Source organism: Camponotus vicinus, unplaced genomic scaffold (genome assembly GCF_025532165.1).
Source record: "Camponotus vicinus isolate PSW18456_S1 unplaced genomic scaffold, iyCamVici1.0 SCAF_4, whole genome shotgun sequence".
NCBI classification, from domain to species: domain Eukaryota; kingdom Metazoa; phylum Arthropoda; class Insecta; order Hymenoptera; family Formicidae; genus Camponotus; species Camponotus vicinus.
In genome coordinates, this window is record NW_028141976.1 from 7,732,617 (window position 1) to 7,752,776 (window position 20,160).

The 20,160-nt window shown below is 37.8% G+C and overlaps 1 protein-coding gene across 8 annotated transcripts in view; it reads left to right on the forward strand.

The window, feature by feature from the left end:
- The first annotated feature begins 294 nt into the window (after positions 1 to 294).
- Positions 295 to 20,160, forward strand: part of Ten-m (teneurin transmembrane protein Ten-m) — a 683,381-nt gene continuing 663,515 nt past the window's right edge. For 6 of the 8 annotated variants that reach the window (XM_083097966.1, XM_083097971.1, XM_083097970.1 and 3 more), the window contains exon 1: positions 295 to 1,346. The gene's annotated coding sequence lies outside the window, so the exon portion shown is untranslated. The remainder of the gene's footprint in view (positions 1,347 to 20,160) is intronic. The other 2 variants (XM_083097980.1, XM_083097981.1) reach the window with 2 other exon arrangements.

Sequence of the window (20,160 nt, forward strand, 5' to 3'; positions counted from 1 at the left end):
TCGACGAAGACGTTGATGAAAAGCAAAGTGCAACACAGCGAGGAAGAGAGGCAAAGAACGAGAAGGAAAGTGGTCCTCAGCAACCCCACCGGTGGCAATCACCTCTCTCGGTGGTGGATGCACCTTCGCGAGCAGTAGCAGTAGCAGCAGCAGCAGCAGCGGCGGCGGTGGCGACGGCAACCTCCCTCCGAAAGCGCAGAACGTGGCGCATGCCCATCCGGGAATCGAACCCGCGGAGGCACAACGTCACCGGCGAACCGTCTGCCGGGTTCCTCAGTACGTTTGGCGAACAGTTCGCGAACGGACGTATATTCCTCTTCCTCGTGGGCTCTGGAGAACGCACACGTCCTGAGCATAAACACGAGCGATAGCAAAGAGAAAGCGAGAGAAGGAGAAAAGAAAGGGCAAACGCGGGGGTGGTCTAGGTGGCCCCGACGCGAATGCGAAGGCCCCACGATTCGCACGCGAACCGAACCACCTGTTCTCGTAGGCCGTTCTTCTCTTTCGCGTCGATCCTGCGGCGCGAATGCCACGGTGACGCGGGGAGAATATCCTCGAGATTGACGCGCGACCCGAGTGCATGTATTGACCTCGTCGTCGACAGCTCGCACGTCGCCGACTCGCCATCAAGGTCGGTTCGCGATCAATGAACGTGGCGTTCGCCGCCACGTGACTGGACGAGACAGCGAGGACACACGCATCCGTTGTGGAATGCTCGTAGAATCCCGTTTCAGGACGCTCGCCAGGACACGCCGTGAATCGTTTCCGTGAAAATTCTCAACTGTCGTGGCCGATAACGGTCCCCGACGTCGTTCTCGAGACCTCGCTTGAGATTCCGCTCAATCTCGCGACGTTCCTGAGATTTTTTCCACGTTTGCGCTTTGAAATCGAAAGCCTCTCATGATAGACAATTTCCTCCTCTTAACACGTGACAGCGGCGTGTTCGGTCATCAGATTAGAACGAGGAAACCATAGTCGTTCCGAGGCTCATCCAGAGAGATTCTCCGGTCGATTCTGTCCCTCGATCTCTGATTAACGGACACTGATTGTGCGACGCGGAAAGAGGCGTTAATGTCAGATCGACGTCGCTGCGGACCCTTCGATAGATTTTCCGATTGTTAAAGAGTTCGTACGCGAAAAGAGGGAATGACGGTAGGGGAAGGACGACTGTGACGTGCAGTGCAATCTGTGTAAAGTAGACTCCGGGGACAGTGGGAAGGCAGTTGGAACGTGACGTGACGAGAGAGTTATAGAGGCCGAAAGAGCACGGACGCGAAAAAAACGCTGGAAGACAGACCCTGTTAAGCCTCCGAAGTGGGAATTGTCGCGTCAGACACGTGAGACTGGTGAGTCTTTAGTTTCAACATTACTATGTTACATCATAAGAAACGCTTTACGTTGTAATGCAAATTTAATCGGGGAAGCGAAAGATGTTTCGATAAAATAGTAATGGCCGCGTTTATTGTTTATGATCATCTCCAAATGAGCAACAAGTGTTGCTGGCATTGTGTCAGACAATCTATTCTTGATATCGGATTATAAATATCTCCTCGCCTGTTTGCGTCCTTTTTTTATAAAAAAAAAAAGAGAGGAAATTTTCAACGCTTATAATTCATGTACCTGTCATGTACTGCACAATAGTCTCCCAGAATGATTCTTATCAGAGTTTTTTTTACAGTTTAGTTTTTTTATGTAATCTTTATGTTACAACATGTATCTTTCATTTCTTTCATATATCCATAGGATAATGCGAATAATCATTTTACATACACACATGTGTATAAAAATATAACATAAAATTATATTTTTGCAAAATGATAGCGTGATTTATCTCATCTAATTTATAGTTCCTATTAATACAGCTGAAAACTTGGATGATGATAATTAGGATTAAATATGCAGCAAACGTTTAGCGAATATCCGGCTCTCGTGGATACCGTTAGTTTGAAGTCCGCATTTTAAAATAGTACACGCGGAGTAGGATGGAGAATAGTAGTGAGAAAAATGAGGAGAGACGGAGAGGAGAAGCGGAAAGAGTAAAGCGCGACAAAAAGGACCTGCCATATGAACATGAGTGACGTTAAGCTGACGTGAGTGGAAGGGCCGGCCGAAGTCGTGGGTGGCCCGAAAGAAAGGGAAAAGGATAGAGAAGACGGTTGACAAAGCAGAAGTATGGCAGACGGAAGGACGTAGCAAAGTGTGGCAAGACCGAATAGAAAAAAAAAAGTAGTAGAGATCGTTGCGGTCTCTCCGGAGCGGACGTCGCTTTCGATTAATATGCACGACGATATAATTCGATGGTTACAAATTCAAACTGCGCGTTTGCGCGAATATGCGTTAACTTCGCCGAATCATGAATTCAGATGTTGACTATTCAACCGCGAACTCGGTTGATTTATGTACGCGTCGATCAATCGCCAAAGTTTGCATTTCCCTCGCAATTTTCGCTTACGAGAAATGTAGCGAAATATGTGCGTATATTTTCAGCATCTCGAAAAAAAGATTTAATTAAATTTGATATTTATGATTATTTTGAATAAGCTTTAAACGATTAACTTTTAATTTGATCGATTAATTTAATAAGACAAAAATCTAGTAGCCATTATTAAGCGAGAATTTATGTTATTAATGGAATTTATATATATTTTTTTTTGAAAGATTTTGTTTTCTAGATTAACATAATTACTCTACTTTGATGTGGATGAGAAAAAGCAAACATGTAATTTCGAACAAAATTAATTACATCTTATTTCCCTCGCAAATCTCGCTTACGAAAAATGTACATGTATTTTCAGCATTTAAAAAAATTTAGTTTAATATTTACGACTGTTTATCTTACATAAATTTTAAATTGATTAATTTCGAGAATTTATGTCGCTAATGGAATTTATATTTTGCAAAATTCCGTTTTTTAGATTAACGTAGTTAATCGCGTTACTGTACTTTGACATGAGTGAGAAGAAGCAAAAATATAATTTGCAGCAAAATTAATTAGATCTTTTGCAGCGCGGACAATTAATTTACTTGCGGCGTGCAAACTTTTTCCCGCGTCACGTAGAGACAGAAAATTCGCCGCAGTCGCACGCGACGTTAGTTTTTTGGGCAAACTTAGTTAACTAAGTAGCCAGAGAGAAAAAGAGAGAGAAAGAGGTAGAGAGAAAAAGATAGAGACGCGCATAAATAAAACGCGGGAATAAAAACTCGGCTCCGGTCCTCCGATTGAGGCCTATAAAAGCTATGCGTCACGCGACGGCTTGTTAGGCAAACATCACGCAAATAAATTTCGACGGAATCAAAAAAAGGGTTCGATCGTCACGATGATTACGCGTCAGACGCGAGTGTAACCCGGTGGCGGGAGAGGCGAAAGGGGAGGTCGCGCTTAATTCAACGCGTCGAAAGTTAGTCGTCATTAATTCTCTCGTTTCGCTTAATTAATGCCGAGCTGCAGCGCTTTCGTTGAAAATTCGATATACGAGATTATTTCATTCAGTTTTACAGTATATAAACTTATACGATTTCATCGGCGGGATATCGGAAATGTTTATTGACTCGGTTACGCTGTCCGATTAATTGCTAGCTTACTGAAAAATAAATAAAAAAATAAGATACATAGAAGAGCTTCGCGTTACGTTAAAGTATAAGGGGAGCTCTCGGATAAAAGCTACTGTACGCGTGTCACGCGACTAGCTTTTTTCTTGCGCGGTTGCTTATCGCACGTTGGAATGAAGTTGGAAAGAGTCTATTTTCTCTTTTTCTGAAGAGAGTTTTGCTCTAACTTTTTGAATTGCTTGGCTGGAAATGGCAGCAATATCATCTTTGCAACCCCGTTGTCAACCTGCATCCCCTTTTGTAGCGCAACGTCTATTGAAATTATACCGCCTGTGACATCCGTTTCTTCGTGGAGAGAATCGCGGACTGATTGTCGGAATTAATTAATTGGGTCTACAGCGCACATTTATATGTCGCGCAAAAATGCAATTTAAATGGAAATTTCGTGACCCCGATTGAATTTTCAATATAACGTAACATTTGTTATCGAAACTATATGTGCCTCACACTGTAGCTGTTTCTGATAACATTTCCATTCGGCGCAATCTACAAACATGTATATACGTTCGTATATATTCTGAGAAATGCGATTTTAATTATTTTCCTTGGAACTTTTCGACAAGTACACGTCTGTACGCACCGTAAACGAGAGGAATACAGGGAAGAGAGAAACGGATAATACAGTCCGAAACATTGAATGGCAGCCGGTAAACCCCCATCGAATAGGAAAGGGCTTATTCTCGATTGGACAAATTGCCGCCAATCATAAATAATTGACAGACAATCGCAAGGGATTTAGATTTACCGGCTCGGCACGTATCTATGCGCGTGTGTGCGTCTATGCGTGTACGCCCATAACTTCGATACTGATTTGTACCAACTCTAAACCTTAATTTAGAGTGCGTTGGTCCACATTTATATAACCGCACGCGAGCAATACACGGGGGAGACCAATGCGCCGTTACGCTCCATATATTCCATGCACGTTACATTCTCATCAGAAATACGTTTAGTTGTAAAACGTTTCGCGCGCACACAAGCACGAGCATTAATATATTTTGTAATATTATTAATGCGCTCATTTCCACTGGATTTGTGTAAAGTGCCTCATTGTGCATCGGGCATTGTATCAAATATTATATAGCTTTATAAAATACGTGATACAGATTACAAGTAATCTGCTCGGGATTAACCCCAGATGCCAATCATGTGACTTTTTTACTTTTCAAGTTGCCCAATAAACTCACAAGTTTCCTTAGAATATTATTTACATTTATGATGCTCTCTTACAATACTGATTAATTAATCGGTTAAATATACATAAATGTAAAAAGTTAAAAAATATAGAAGAAAGGAATCTTCAGGATAAATTAATTAATAATTGAGATGACACAGAATCAAATATGACAATTAATATTTATCAATATTGCTGAGCTTGTATATTATATGTATATTAGTATTATATTTGCATATGTATATAATACTATATAATATAGTTAAAATTTTCAAACGAAATATTAAAAATATAATAGCAAGGAAAGAGCTAAAAGATATTTATAAGTATTATGTATTTCATGTTTTAATCTCGGAAATAAATTTAATAAATATTCTTTACTTCAAATAATCCGATCAATTATATTTGATAAAAAATTATAAAATTTTGAAAAGTCATTTCTTTGCCTTAGAAATAAAAGAATTACAGAAATTTTAATAGAGACAGAGATAGAGTGATAAACTATAACGACATATTTTGTTTTATGCAGATATTATGGAGTGATTTACGATTCGAGAAAATACAATTCGTGTCTAACTTTTATGATTTTCTCCAAGATAAATGTAATCGCTCCGTTTTTCCAGAATTATTCTATTATTAATAAAATATTGGATAACATGCAGTCGATGAGACCTTGCGAAGATAAATTGACATTTATTCCGAGAGAAAAAGCCTAAATAATTATTTACGACTATTTATACGGATTTCTTTGCGGAAGCCACTGACGTGCAGGTTGCGTGCACCTTGGGAATTTGTACGGATCGCGCGTAATTCGAGGAACAGACGTCACTGCGCCGTATATCGAGATGGCGAATACCAAGGGGTAGATGTACCGGATTGCAGGGGTAGAGCATGTCTTCCGCGCGATCAGATACCGAAGATTACAAACGAAATACCACCGAGCTATTTTTGTTTTAGGAATTCCATCGTAAAAACGCCGTCCGCAAGTAGACTCGAATTGGTCGTGTGCATGCGTATCTTATGTAACTCTTCGGATAACAAACAGATTGCCATCTACGTAATGTGTGTGTAGAGTTTAAAGTTCACGTAAACCTCTCCCTCCCTTTTTGTGAAGAGTGGAAACTAATTTCGAATATAGAGAATATAAAGAGAAAGATGTATACATTTCTACAAAACCGGAAAGCTTGAAAAAGATAAGACTACGCGCTCGAAAGGAGAGAGGGGTAGACACGAAGGCCGTACAAGGGCCCATTTGGTTAGAGGAGGAGGATGATATAGACGTACGGAGTACAATGAAGAGAAGATAAGTAAAGCTGCTCCGAAATGAGGTCGACATAATTGCACCCTCTCCCCCTTCGCCCCCCCCCCCTCTCGATCCGTACTAGAAGCGGGCGGTCGCAACTATGGGCGAGAGAGAGCTATGTCGCGACGGGGGTTGAGAAGGACAAGCCTCGTAAAGGGAGTTGGCCGCCGTCCATTGTCTCATACGGAGACTCGACCCGGCGCTGATTAAATACTTGACACATCCCCGCGGCCGCTCCGATCCGGCATAACTTTGTTCGGATTGTAATTACGGGCCGGATCGGTCTTCGTTCGCGAAACGAGGGGGAGGGAGGAAGGGGTGGGTTTTCCGAGCCATTCCCGCCGACAAACTTGAGTTCGTTCCTTTCAGATCGCTCCACCATCCCCCCCGGCTGGTTCCGACTTTCTATGCGCGAGCCGTCTCGATTCCCAACTTTTTGAAACGTTTCCGGGGATTGTGCGCACATGATCTGTTGAATAACCGTCCCTCTGTCCGTCCGTCTGCCCGTTCTCGGCTTACCCCCTTGAGGGGTTAAATTATTGATTCGTATTTCGCGGTACATTTCTTGAGGTAATGATCAAGAGAGAAACACGCCGCACATTTTGCTTGAAACTTGTGGTTAAATATTGACACCAATAGCTACAATATCAAGAAAGTTGTCGAGAGATTCGTTCTATAAAGTTCCATCTGAGAAGCACGAGTTGTCGCGCTTCAAGACATTAATCGCTGCAAGTCTTACGGCTGTTTTTACCAGCCAATTAACGATAATTGGACTAGCTCGAAATTTAATTAACCAGCATCATAATGTTATTAATCGTCCAAATCAGCGGCGTATAAAATTACAAGTATGCTTCCCACATTTTATTTACACGTCATCACGCTCGCGCGTTCACGGATCTCACCATCTTCGGTTTACAGGGTTTACAGAAGCGAGCGAGCGCGCCGCGCGGTTTATCGCGGGTACCAACCTCTCCGCGGATTATGCAATTTAAAATGAGTTAATTGAAGTGCAATAAGTCGTTAAAACTCTCGAGCAAATTAATTAATATGAAAGCCGGTTAGAATGGGGCAGCGCGCGCGAAGAGCGGCCGTCCTGGCCCGATCCTTCGCGTCGCCCACCCCCAACCCTCCCTTCCCTTGCCACCCTCGGTCTCATTCTTGCGATGCTATTACCACACCGACGCGACGTCGGCCATGTCCCTGGCACCGTTCACTCCGTGCCGGGAACAAGGCGTTCTGCGAAGGTGGTGGTAACGATGAGGTCGACGGCGTAGGGGTCGATGAGGAAAGCACGGTTAATGAAATAATGTACGCTCGAGGTGGCCCTCGAGCACGCGGCGCGGATTTAACTTTTGCGCGAAAATGCTCGCGCGTTGGGAAAGAGGAAGAAAAAGAGAGAGAGAGAGGGAGAGAGGGAGAGAGAGAGAGACGGATTCCCCGCGTGTTCTCTCAACTTGGAGCTAAGTCGCGGCTTTATTGCCGAGGGAGGGCCGATCGTTGAAATCAAAGGCCCTCGCAAATCGTAGCGTGCTTAATTAAGAATTCTGCGTGCTGGGGGGAGCGCAATATCGTCGACTTGGATAAGGGGAGTGAGAAGGAAGGCACGCCGTTTTCGCGTGGAATTTTTCGTGTTTCGACGGTTCCACGAATTACGCGTTACGTGCTTTTATCAGCGTCGGGTTTAATTGCGCGTCTACCTGCGTCTGCATTTGCTAATTGCGAACGCTAAATCTGCGTGAGTCGCATAAAAATTTTAGCCTCGTCTCGATTTAACGCATTAAATCAAATGTCCCAAAATTGTCGTATTTCCCTTTCCCCAAGATTTTCACCCTCTCTCGTCAATATTCTGTTATATTAAAACTTTTTAGTAAGTTTTGTTTCAAAGTCGCGCGTAAATAATACATTGTTTCCTTCTTTGAAGAAATTCTTATTGAAATATTTTAATAAATTTTGTTTCAAAGTCACACATAAATTCACAATGTTTGTAATTTTCTACAATTAAGAACAAATACATATATCTTGGAAAATATATATAAAATGTTTTAATTTTGATTTAAAGGAAAATGTTTGCTGATGGGAATATAAAGGCTTCTACTTGAATATTTTCTGAGTCAATTTTGGAATTTGTCGAGAAAAAAATATCCAGAAATATTTATTAAATAATTTGTATCCAATAATATGATAATATAATTAGTATATCATACTAAATAAAGAAATCTATATCAAATAACTGTCTATTATTTGCGCTTATAAAGTGCACTTGTGGTGTCTTGATGAAAAACGATAAACTTTTCTGTACTCAAGTATTTCCACAAATACATACGATCTACAAATCACTTACCTATAAAATGCAGTCCGCTCGCACATACTCGAGCTTTCATCGTGTGTAAGCAATCTCTTTTAAAAATAAATATATTTCAGTTCGAAAAAAGGGAGCGAAACGTGTGCGGAAAAGCGAGGAAAGCGTGACTATCGTTTGGATAAGTCTCAATATCTGGACGAGGGATGGCGAGAGATCCCCGGGGAAATAAGCGGGAAAAATAAATTATATCGATACGATCCGCGCGCACGATTCGCGCTATCTGTGTTTATGAAATAGTTTATGAAGTTTTATTGCCCGCGGCAAGAGAGAGACGCCGTTCGTTAATGCTGACGTTGGCGAACGTCCATTTGACACGTTTTCAGTTTAATTACTTCGACCGCCGCTAACGGACGAACTTTCTGCAGACGTTATTTCCACCTCGTTTAATGGGTCATTTTGCGTGTCAATTCTCCGATTCTCCTCCCTCGCCCTCTCTCTCTCTCTCTCTCTCTCTCTCTCTCTCTCTCTCTCTCCTTCTCTCTTCTTTTTCGTAGCGAAATTTGCCATTATTTACGCCGGTACAATAGCGCGGCCATTAGTCACCGCTTTTCATAGAAGCACATATCTTTTTATTTATTTTTTTTTAAGTTATATAATGCATATCATGAAATTAATGGTCATACAAAAATTTATACAGCAAAGGGGCCATTTCTATTTCTAATATATGATATTCCACGCAAACGCATAGTAAAGAGAAATTTTCTTCCATGCTTTAGAGTCGCTTTTTATTTTTTACGAGTGTGTGTGTTCGAATATAATTAATTGAGATAAAATAAACGTCACGTATGTGATGGGATTAAACGAGCAACGTTGTCATTGAATGCATAAATATCGTCATAAATATCGTATCCGTTGTGCATCTCGTTGCCGCTCTGTCGGAGGTCGTGGAGAGTACGATCTTAATTATAACGGCTAAGAGAATATAAGTTTTCACGCCGGGATAAACCGTACTAAATTTCACAGGTTAAACTAGTTACCGCCCCTCGATGTCTCGCGTTACGCAATTTCGTTCACTTGGAAACGACCTTGGTTCACTTCCTTCATTCCGCTCGCTTTTCATCCTTCCTACGTGCGTGCGTCTTCCGGAGACGTGTGTGCGCTCCCGTCACTGAAAACATTTAACGCTGGAAACCGGTTTTAAAGGGTCTAACGAACTGCGAAGCCGGGCTAATTGAGACCGTTGCAAACGCGCCTGTATCTCCGTCGGAACCAGTTTACTGCACGACGACAGGTGTAACACGAGGATGTTTCGTCGCTTTACGAGCGCTAATTCCTTTAAGCCGGAGGTTGAGGAAATGTTATGAGAGAGAAAGCCCAGAGGAGAAAGAGAGAGAAAAACAATTCGCGAATCTATCGATGTATTTCTAGAGTTATCTCTCTCTCTCTTAATATAATGTCAAGTTGATAACTTAATTAAATATTGACACAGTTACACGATTTCTTTTTGCCTTTCAAATATTTAAACTGGCATCATGTAATTGTGTATATTAATATATAATACATTCCATATTCAAAAAAAGATGTATGTATTTTTTGAAAACTGTCTTTATTAAACCGCTATTTTCCTCGATTTAAAAATCGAACACGGAATGTTGGACAAGTTAAAAGTGGGAATTTGGCGGAGTAATAATCTAAAAGCACTCTGTATCGTTTTATAAATATGGCAATGAGAATTTGCGAAACGTTTCTCGCGGTTACGAAACGTAGCGTAATATTATTTTCTAGAAGAGTTCCCTCGATACGAGACGATACGAGGCGAACATTGGAGCAACGAAATTGGATAACGTCCACGTTCTCGTGCGCACACACCAAAATCGGCAAAATTGTATTCCGGACTTTGTTACGTGCGAGCACCTTCAATTAGGAGTTCAAAGCGAACGAAACGACAGGTTTTCGGATGCGGTGTAATGGCGCAGTTTCAGCGCAACTGCGCGACGATAATTCATCCGCTAATGCAAAATTATTGTATCATTTATTTATAATTAAATAATTTTATGTAAATTATTTATAATTTGAATTTAAAAATGACTTGTGTAAATATTTTCCTATCAAAAATGAGACAAGTGTAAATGTCAGTATTTCAAAGAATATTTATATGTATGACATATATGCAGAAAATATTTATTTTGTAAAAATTCTGATGTGAAAATTAAAACTTAATATGGAGAGCATTTTTTTAGACCGAGTGAAATATTATAGAAAAATTGCAAAGTTTTAGAGAAATAGCTATGACACTTGATTATTTATATTATATACATAGTAAAAATTTGTGCGTCTATGTGTTGAAATTTTCTTGTGTTATCACGTTTTGATTAGTATTTTAATGTAAAATTAACATACAACTTATATGTTATTATTTTTATAACGTTTTCATGTGTTATATTTATGTCAACTTCATAATTTAACACTTTGTACATGTCTCTTAGAAATGGAATATTATTTTGAGTATTTTTAACATAATCATTTTAAGCAATCAACATGTCTCAAAATCAGTTTAACATTCTAAGAAAAGTTAAAGTAAATCTTCAAATAATCTTGACATACAAAATAATCAAATTTACTAAAATCAAATGTTTCTGTTACAAATAATTTAAGTTAAAATAATTACCATTATATGTTAATGTCCTCAATATTTCTTACAAATTATTCTAACTATTCTTTCATGTAATTTTTAATTAATTTGTATGTTATTTTTACATTACACTTAAAGTCACAATAACAAAAATAAATGTAAAGTATTGTGCCAATTATTTAACATTTTTAGTTTGTCAATAAGTAACATACGACGAATGAGTTATTTTAACTTAAAATTTAGAGTAGACTTTCTGGGACATGAAAAATGTTAAAATTAACATTTTATTTTTCCGTCTGGGACATGAAAAATGTTAAAATTAACATTTTATTTTATATATACCGTGTATATATTCCCGTCGTTGTCTTTTTGTCGTGTTTTTGACTGCGCATTAAGCGTCTAATAATCGCGTATGCTTGCTCCGGTCGCGAAATCGGCTTATCGTTATCAGCGCGCTGCATTCCCCGATATTGGAGCGAGGATATCGCGCTATTGATAATCGTTCAAGAATATAAACCTATTAATGGACCATTCTAGAACGCGCGAGGATCTTCGTTCCAGTCAAACGCGATGCGATGCGACGCGACGCGACGCGACGCGATGCGACGTAATCTTCTCCTGTCTCGCGTCCGATCGTATAATACCGTGTAACGAGGATGCAATGCATCCCCCCTGAAATCCCTGCCATGCAGGACGACTATGCCGAGAGACCCCGTTGGATCCGCCGGGATGACGAAACGTATCTATGCGTCCGCGTGTGCGTGAGAACAACGACACGCGTAGCAGCAACAACCGTGTGACAACACGAAGGCCGCTCGGTCAGGCGCAAACCGGCGGGGACTATAGCTGAATTAGCATGGCTATCTGGATAATATATTGGACTGTATCGTTGGACACGACCAGCCAGAGCCACGTGATATACTGACACCCTCCCCCTTTTCCCTCTTCGCCCTTCCCTGCTTTTATTGGCAGGACGCACCCTTTCCCCTTTGCGCTGCTGGTACCCAGCCCTTGACACCCGGTTTATCCACTTTCGCTGTTAATCCGCATCGGTAGTAGCGTAGAAACGGTAAAAAATGTATTCCCTCCTCGTTACCCCTTTGTCGCATTCTTTCCTGCTTCTCTCTCGCCGCTTCTAGTTTCTCCCGGCTCTCATTGAATATATAGTCGTGGTCGATTAACTCCTCTTCCACGCTCGAAACTTAATCAATTTCATCTGCATGTCAATTTTTCTTTATCCCTAGAATCGCCTTTAAAGTACAGGATGTTTCGGAACAGTACAATCAAGAAATAAATCAATAATAGTATAATGTAATAAATAATAACAATTATAATGTAAAATTTAAAGTTTTTTATACAAACCTTTGTTATCAAAGGAGTAATTTAAAAAAATAATAATATTAAAATAAACATTTTTTAAACTTGGATGGTCTCTCTAACAAGTTTGCATCATATATATAAAATTTACCTCGACAACTGCTGTCAAAATACGTGTAAAAGGACCGTAAAATTTTATTAAAAAAAGTAAAGTGTTATAAATTAAAACTAAAAATATTAAAGTAATAATTACCAAGTGATAAAAATGGCAAATAAGAGACGAGGAGCAGATTATTAGAGAGCAAAAAACATTCTTTTAATTAAAACATTCTTTAGATTAAAATATTAAATTTTGTTAAAAAAATATACATTAAATACGAATTTTACGAACTATTTTTGGTCCATCTTTAGCATAACAATATTGATGTCAAAAGAATATCAGAAAATAACAAAAATGGTTATTAATTTTATTTTTGTGTTACTTTCCGACGTTCTTTTGACATCAATATTATTATGCTATATTTTGTACCTAATACAAAAATTTTTTTTCTTGCTCTTTAATTATCGCATTTCGGCTGTTATTTGCCATTTTGTCACTTAGTTATTAAAATATTATATTGAAATATTTTTTTTATATATTAAATATAATTCTTTTCCAATTAAAATTATTTTATATTGTTTTATTAGAAAGAATGTTGTATTTTCTATTGTTAATAGTTAATGTTGAGATGCACTTGACAATATGTGATTATCATTAAAAATTACTCAAATTTTAAGACTTTAAATTAATTATTAATTTTTTAATTGTCAATATTGATTCTCTAGAAAATCAAAATTATTAATATTAAATATCTAGAAAATCAAAATACGACATGTAAAAATTTATTTTACATTTCAATCATTAATTTTTATGAAGAATTATATCCTTTTTTAGTGTACTAATGATTTAAATCTTGTATATAAGATTTGAGACTGGACATATTAATTACAGATATATACATGTTGGCTGTTTTTTTTTCTTAAAGGATTGTACCTTTGATAATTATTGATTTCGAGATACGAGTTCACGAATAAGAACAACTTGCCAATAAGATTGAATAATAGGATCATCATGTGGGCTGAAGAAGCGAGACAGGTGATTATTAATCGTGCATCAAGCGCAGTTGGTAATCCATATATCGAGCACACGCGGGGGTCCATGACTTGCCCGCGTCTTCGACAGCGAAACTCTCGTCCGAGAATCTCGTGCGTGGATGGTAGTTTATGGACGACCGACATCAAGCCGGTGAAAGACGCGTATTGTGGCTAATCGTATTCTGCCTCGTAACCACCCATAATGGATTTCGGAGCCGTCCCGGTTAAATTAATAAATACTCCCGATCTTGCGCACGTCAGAGCGTGATTTATGACGTTTTATCGAAGCGAGGAATCGTAGAGTCCCGTGGGATAGCTCGTGGCAAAGATATTTGATTGGCTTGTTTGAACAAGACGTCGTGCTCCATCGCGGCCGAACTGGCAGATTAATAATACGATAGATGAACATTTAATTGAATGACGATCCTCGTTCGCTTTTCGTACAATGATGCATTGAAAACTACTTAGTATTCATCGTTCATTAAAATCTCATGTGTTTCACGATAGTAAAAGTGACGTAAAGAAAAGGGAAGAAAACGTTAGTGACTTTAGTGAAGTCCATTTAATCGATTTTCGCCGGATGTAAAGAATTATAAATACATTACCCGTTCAATTTATTAATTTATGAAGACAATATAAAGAAAATATTTTACATAAAAAATATTTCTCTTTAATAAATAATACAATCTTTGTGAAAGTACGCAAGATATCTATCTTTTGTTAAATCAATATTTACATTTTCGATGTATCGAAAGGTTAAGATGGAAAGAATGATTTGATTGATGAGCTATTTTAAGTCGCACGCGATATGGAATGCATTAATTAAATATGTTAAATATATTTTTAATCTTTAGTTAGCAAACTGTCAAACTTAAAGTATATTCAATTTTCTACTTATTGATATAGATGTACTATAAATTTTGCAAGAATGAATACAATTTCTCATGAAAAATCACGAAATATATATATGTATATTGTGTCCGTGCATTTGTAACTACTCGCGAAAATTTCGATAGAAGGAGAGGTTTCGCGGGTTCACGTATTTGCGTATATAGAAAATATTGGTGGTAAACTATTTCAACGAGCGATCTGCACCGTTTTCACTACCTAAAAATAAAGTTCATACGCCAGCGTGAAATTGACGCCGTGAAACGTTATCGGCGTTTCCCAATCGCCCATATTCTCGCGACTGAGCGAAGCCCAATTTGCGATGAAAATGTATGTATAGCAACGGCGGTTGAATGAGACTGAAGGATGGATCGGATTAAGGTTAAAAGCGCGTACGGTAATTGAACATAAGAGCAACTATTTCTCCTCTAGCGATCAAGTGAATTAACGGAGCAAGTTGAAGCTGTATTGTAAAAGGGTTTTTAAATGAGATTTTAATTTAAAATCCAATGCGAATGCGATTTGCAATCATTACGATAATTTACAATTGCTTTTTTTTATAAAATTATATCATTTTGAGAAAATTAACATAAGCCCCACGTTCGAGAGAAGTAAAGCAAAAAAAATCATTTCGAAAGAAATAAAGCGTTACTTAAGATATGAATTAGAGTTTGATAATATTTAATATGGAAGGAATGATATTATTCATTCGATATTTCAAGCATTTTGGTTACATTGTCAGTTAAATAAATTAATAAAATTTAGATATAAACGAATGAAATTGCAATTATTAATTAGCAGAGATAAAAGAGAAAAACAGAAGTGAGATTTCTAATTTTGACTTTATTTTTCCTCCAAAAATTATTTTAATTCTATATTTTAAGTCACAATCGTTCCTCCTTTATAAATCTATCCTACATCACATCTATACTAAAAAATTTACATCAGCAAGTAGAAAATAGATTAATATTTTAAGTATATATTAAAATTTTCAACGCATTTATTTTTATAATTTCCTTTCGAAATGGCTTACCTTTTTCCCGGAATATTTTTATTATAATATAATATTACTATGTAAAATAATAAAGAAACATGAAAATCGTGTAGATTAGCTCTGCGATGCAGTTTCGCGGCGCGGTTATCCGCGAAATTGATAAACGTAATCGCGACAAGGGCGATTCGCACGTTTCGCGTTTAAGACCCGAGGCCTTCGAGGCTGGAGAGAGAAACGCGATTTTTGAAATTTATCACACGCAGCCCTTTACATTACAGAACCATGGAAAATAAGTCGCGCGTGCGCAAGCGATATGCAGCGACGAAATTAGTCGTATCACATTCCCGTGATCTCGCCGCGCGTTCGCGGTGGCGGTATCGATCGTGGTTAGTAATTAACGAGCGGCGCGCGCGAGAAAAATCGAAAGCGATCAAGCCTCACTGCGCGTTGCTAACTAATTACCCGCCGTGGATCGTGATTGCGTCGCTTTGTCAATCTCCTAGCGAGCTGCACCCGTTCACCCGCTCGATTTGCATTCCGACATTCGTTCTACGAAAGCCGCGGTGTCTATTTTTAACTCGTGTACCGACTGAATCGTGCTGGCCGTTTTATCGCACAACCGCAGTTTCTATCAAGATATCCAGTTACAGGTAGTATTTATAATGTAAATTCCTCCACGACACTTTGTTGTAGAGATATTTATGTCCATACAATTATTTATTTTATTTTATTTTATTTTATTTTATTTTATTTAAATGAGAAAAGATCTCTTTAGCACAAACAATTATATAAATAACAAATTACTTATATCAGTAAAGGCTCAGAAAAAACTAATAAAAACAATGAGATGATAAACGTTTGAATGAGCTAAAAAATATATGAAAGAAAACCATGTGATCAGAAAATTTGTTTGTCATTTATTAAGCATACATCCCTTAATTTATTATAAAAGATACGATAAAAAATTAAACTGTTTTTAAGAGGCTTGGCTGGAATATGCAGTCCTATATGAATCAATAAAAAAATCAGGGCAAATAATGCGTCCACTAATCAATTTAAAGAGAAATAATAAATTTAAAAAAATTCTCATACTTTCCAATGCTAGCTTAAGCTTATTTAACATGAAATTATATGTGTGATCAAAGTAGACTAATACGTTGAATTCTTTATAAAAAAAGATTAACTGTACAGAAAAAGCAATATTAAAGCTGTTCAATTATTGCACAATATTTAGAAAAAAATGAAACAAAACAATTATATAAGAAAAAAAAATATTTTGAACGCTTAAAGATAAAGATGTTACTATAACGATGACACATTTTTCGGTTTCAAATAGAGTTTCATGATTCTTCGTTAAAATCGGATAAATTTGCTGATGAAGCCATTGAAGATAGAAAAGCCACTTTTGAGAAAGGCAATCATATTATTTCACTCGTGAACTTGCATGACTCAAGAGTGTTAAAACTTTACGAGCTATTTGATAGGGAAATTGCATCCTTCCGAGATTTCCTTTTATTTCGTCGATCGGCTACCTAAAAATTTTCATACTCGCGAGAAGGATATTATCTTCCAATCTTGCTTCCGGTCTTATCGCATCCGGTATTGCTGTACAACTTTTCACAATTCAGATCGAATCGACAGCGAGAGAAAAATCATATTACATTTATAAATGTATTATGCCATCCATATTTCGCACATAAAAAATGAGAAAGATTAAGCGATTTTCTTTGGTATAAAAAATACGTTCAGGATAATAATTTAGAATCTTATTGCTCATATCGCGTTGCAATAATAACAAAATTATTGCAAGATTATGAATTGGAAGCCATTGAATTTTTTCCACGAAAAGTCATGACATGCTTTTAGTCACATTTCTGTATTTTACACGTATGTTAATTAATTAATTAATATTTAGTAACTTATATTACTTTATTTTCCTTTCATTATTATTCTTGTTAGCATATTCAATGCTTTGCTTTACATATGCCTTAGTACTTATCGCATGAAGCATTTTAAGTATGCGAGTTTAAAATTTAATTTTTCTTTTCATAATTATCAGTATGCTTTATTGGTAAAAACATTGCGCGCGCTAAAACGTATAGATTTATTAAACTTTATTATAAATAAGTGTAAAATATTATTGATTAGCTGATAGCTGATTATTTTTACCTATTTATTTATTTATGAACAGAAGATTATAATGATAAGACAAAATCAATAATATTGTAAAAATATTGATAACATAAGATTGATAAATTTTTAAATCTCAAAAAGAGAAAAGGAAGAGAAGAAAATGACAATAAAATTAATAATTTGAAGTAAAATATTAGCAAAAATATTTAATAATAGAAATATATGCAATATATTTTAAATCATGATTAATCAGACAAGATTAGTCAGTTGAAGTTAACGTAGAAGACTTCAAAGAGAAAATAATTTCTAATTACGTAAAAGAATAATATAAAAATATTAACGAGAAGTCTACTGCTCACATTGAATTTAATTTTTTCATGATTTCAAAAACGACAGATTAGTTAATTTAACAAGTTTAACAAAGTTTAAGATATTAAAAAAAAAAAGAGCAATAATTATATATATTTGCCTGCGCATTTCAATGATATAAAACTTAAAGCCCTAAAAAAGAAATATATATATATATATAATCAAATATATCATTATTTCTCGCGAGAGACAAAATCTAAGACAGTAAAGACGTATGAAAAGATTTGCTCAGTTGAATTCTTGTCTGAGCATAAATATATTTAATTTGATCTCAATAAGCGTAACTTTTGCAATTTCCTCCGAGCTTGTATATCTTTACATTCGCGTTCTCCACCGTTAGAGTGTTTAGGTTTTAGCCGCGCTTTGACGTCGCGATGGCGGTAAAGGCCACCAACAAGATACCAAGTTCAAGTGCTCGCACGCCGGTGGATCCGCGTGCATGCATCTTGAGGATACGTCCGGGAAGAGAGAGCGAAAGCAGAGAGAGAAAGAGAGAGGGGTGCGCGATCAATCTCGTCGATAGAGGAAACTCGGGAGAAACTCATTGAGAAGCACTCCGCCGGTGTGCTGACGAAGAACAAGCACCCGTTCTTCCATTTATCGGCCGCGTACGCCAAGTTAAAGTTCGAAGCCTTGAAGAGCGGCAAGGAACGAGAGCGCGGGCGACACGGCGCAAGAAAACGTTGACAACGAAAGCCAATATGGTGGGTAATGAGAGGGTCGCGTCAACTTTCAACGTTCCGTAATGACCGCGAGAGGAAGAGAGAGAGAAAGAGAGGAAGAGAAAGAGAGAAAGAGAGAGATAGGGAAAGTGGCGGCGGGGGTGGAAAGGGACTGGAGTGTGCTGTGGGGGTGAGATTGTAAAGAGTGTTTACTTAACCCCTGTCCTGCGCCTCGAGGTGAGTGCAGCTGTCTATAAAGACCGCGGATCTCTATATAACGGAGAAGAAGAAAGGGCTGAGCGAACGATAGACGAAAAGGCAAAAAGGGAGAGAAGGAGAGGGAAATATGCTGGGTCTGTTCAACGAATACAAGCGGTTTTTACGCGCGGTCTGTTTATACGACAATACCTTTCAGCACACTCGACTTGACGACGACGTCGCGCGAATCCCGGCAACGTTTTTTATCAGCCTTTCTTCGCGTTATACATCCGCTGTAAATCGTGTGTACTTTGTACACCGAAAATGCGCTCTCTTATAAAGCTCCGGACAATTCTGACGCGCACAATCGCAAGCCCGACCCGATTGAATCGTTAATGCCTCGCTTGTGCGAAATCAGTTTCTTCGCGAGAGCTCGCGATATTGAAAGCTGGCAAATATTTTTAATCGAGCCAGTGTTTTTTTTTTCCCTCGAATAATAATCAAAGCTGTTTATCGAACGCATAATATGTCATAATATGCCATGCAAAAACTACCCCTATAGATTTATCCTTCCTTTTTTTACTTCTCCTTCCGTTGGTATCTGACAAGGATATATGTTCAAACACTTTAGATTCCTCGGTAAACAAGACAACCAGAAGTTGCTTGCGTCTGACGATGTCGCGTTGTGTACTTTTTACGTCACATCTTATTGCATTCTATGCCGGTGCATTTTCTCAGAAATGCATTCCGTTAAAATATAAAAGTTATTATGTTTTTTAAAAATTGAATGAAAAGAATGGACGTCATGAATTATAATCAAATTCTTAACTTTTAATCACGATGTTTTAATTTTTAATTACTAATTTTTTTCGATAATCAATAACGATATATAAATATATAAATAGCGAGCATCAGACATTCATTCATTTAGGTATAATGTAACGCGCGTGTGTAACTTCTGCGAATAACAGTTTCTTTATTAGAATATGTACGTTTAAAAGCATTGAAATGATTATCCACCGTCCTCTTTCAAGTATCTTCCTTGAAGGCAATAAAAGCCTTCCGCATCCTGTCTCTTTGCAAAATTCTGCCAACGTAATGGAGTGTCCTCTCAGTTATACTGTTTGAGATGAGCCGCGGTCTGAACGTGACATTTGCATTTGTACAAGCAAAAGCGGGCAGCAACAGTTTGCAATGGGAACAAACATATATTTTTCCCAAGGGTGGCTTGTTACGCGCGACTTTTCATTTGTTTTTCCCAACATCCGAATCTCCACATTTATGCCACAAAGTGCGGTATAAATACTTGTATGTGCGCGCGCTTAGTATATTATAATATTCCCCGAAGCCAGAATCAATTATCGGTGTTACCATTCGAAAGCTTCGCTCGGCGAAGCTCATTTAATGTGCAATAATACTAAACGGCATAATGGCGAAAATAAAAT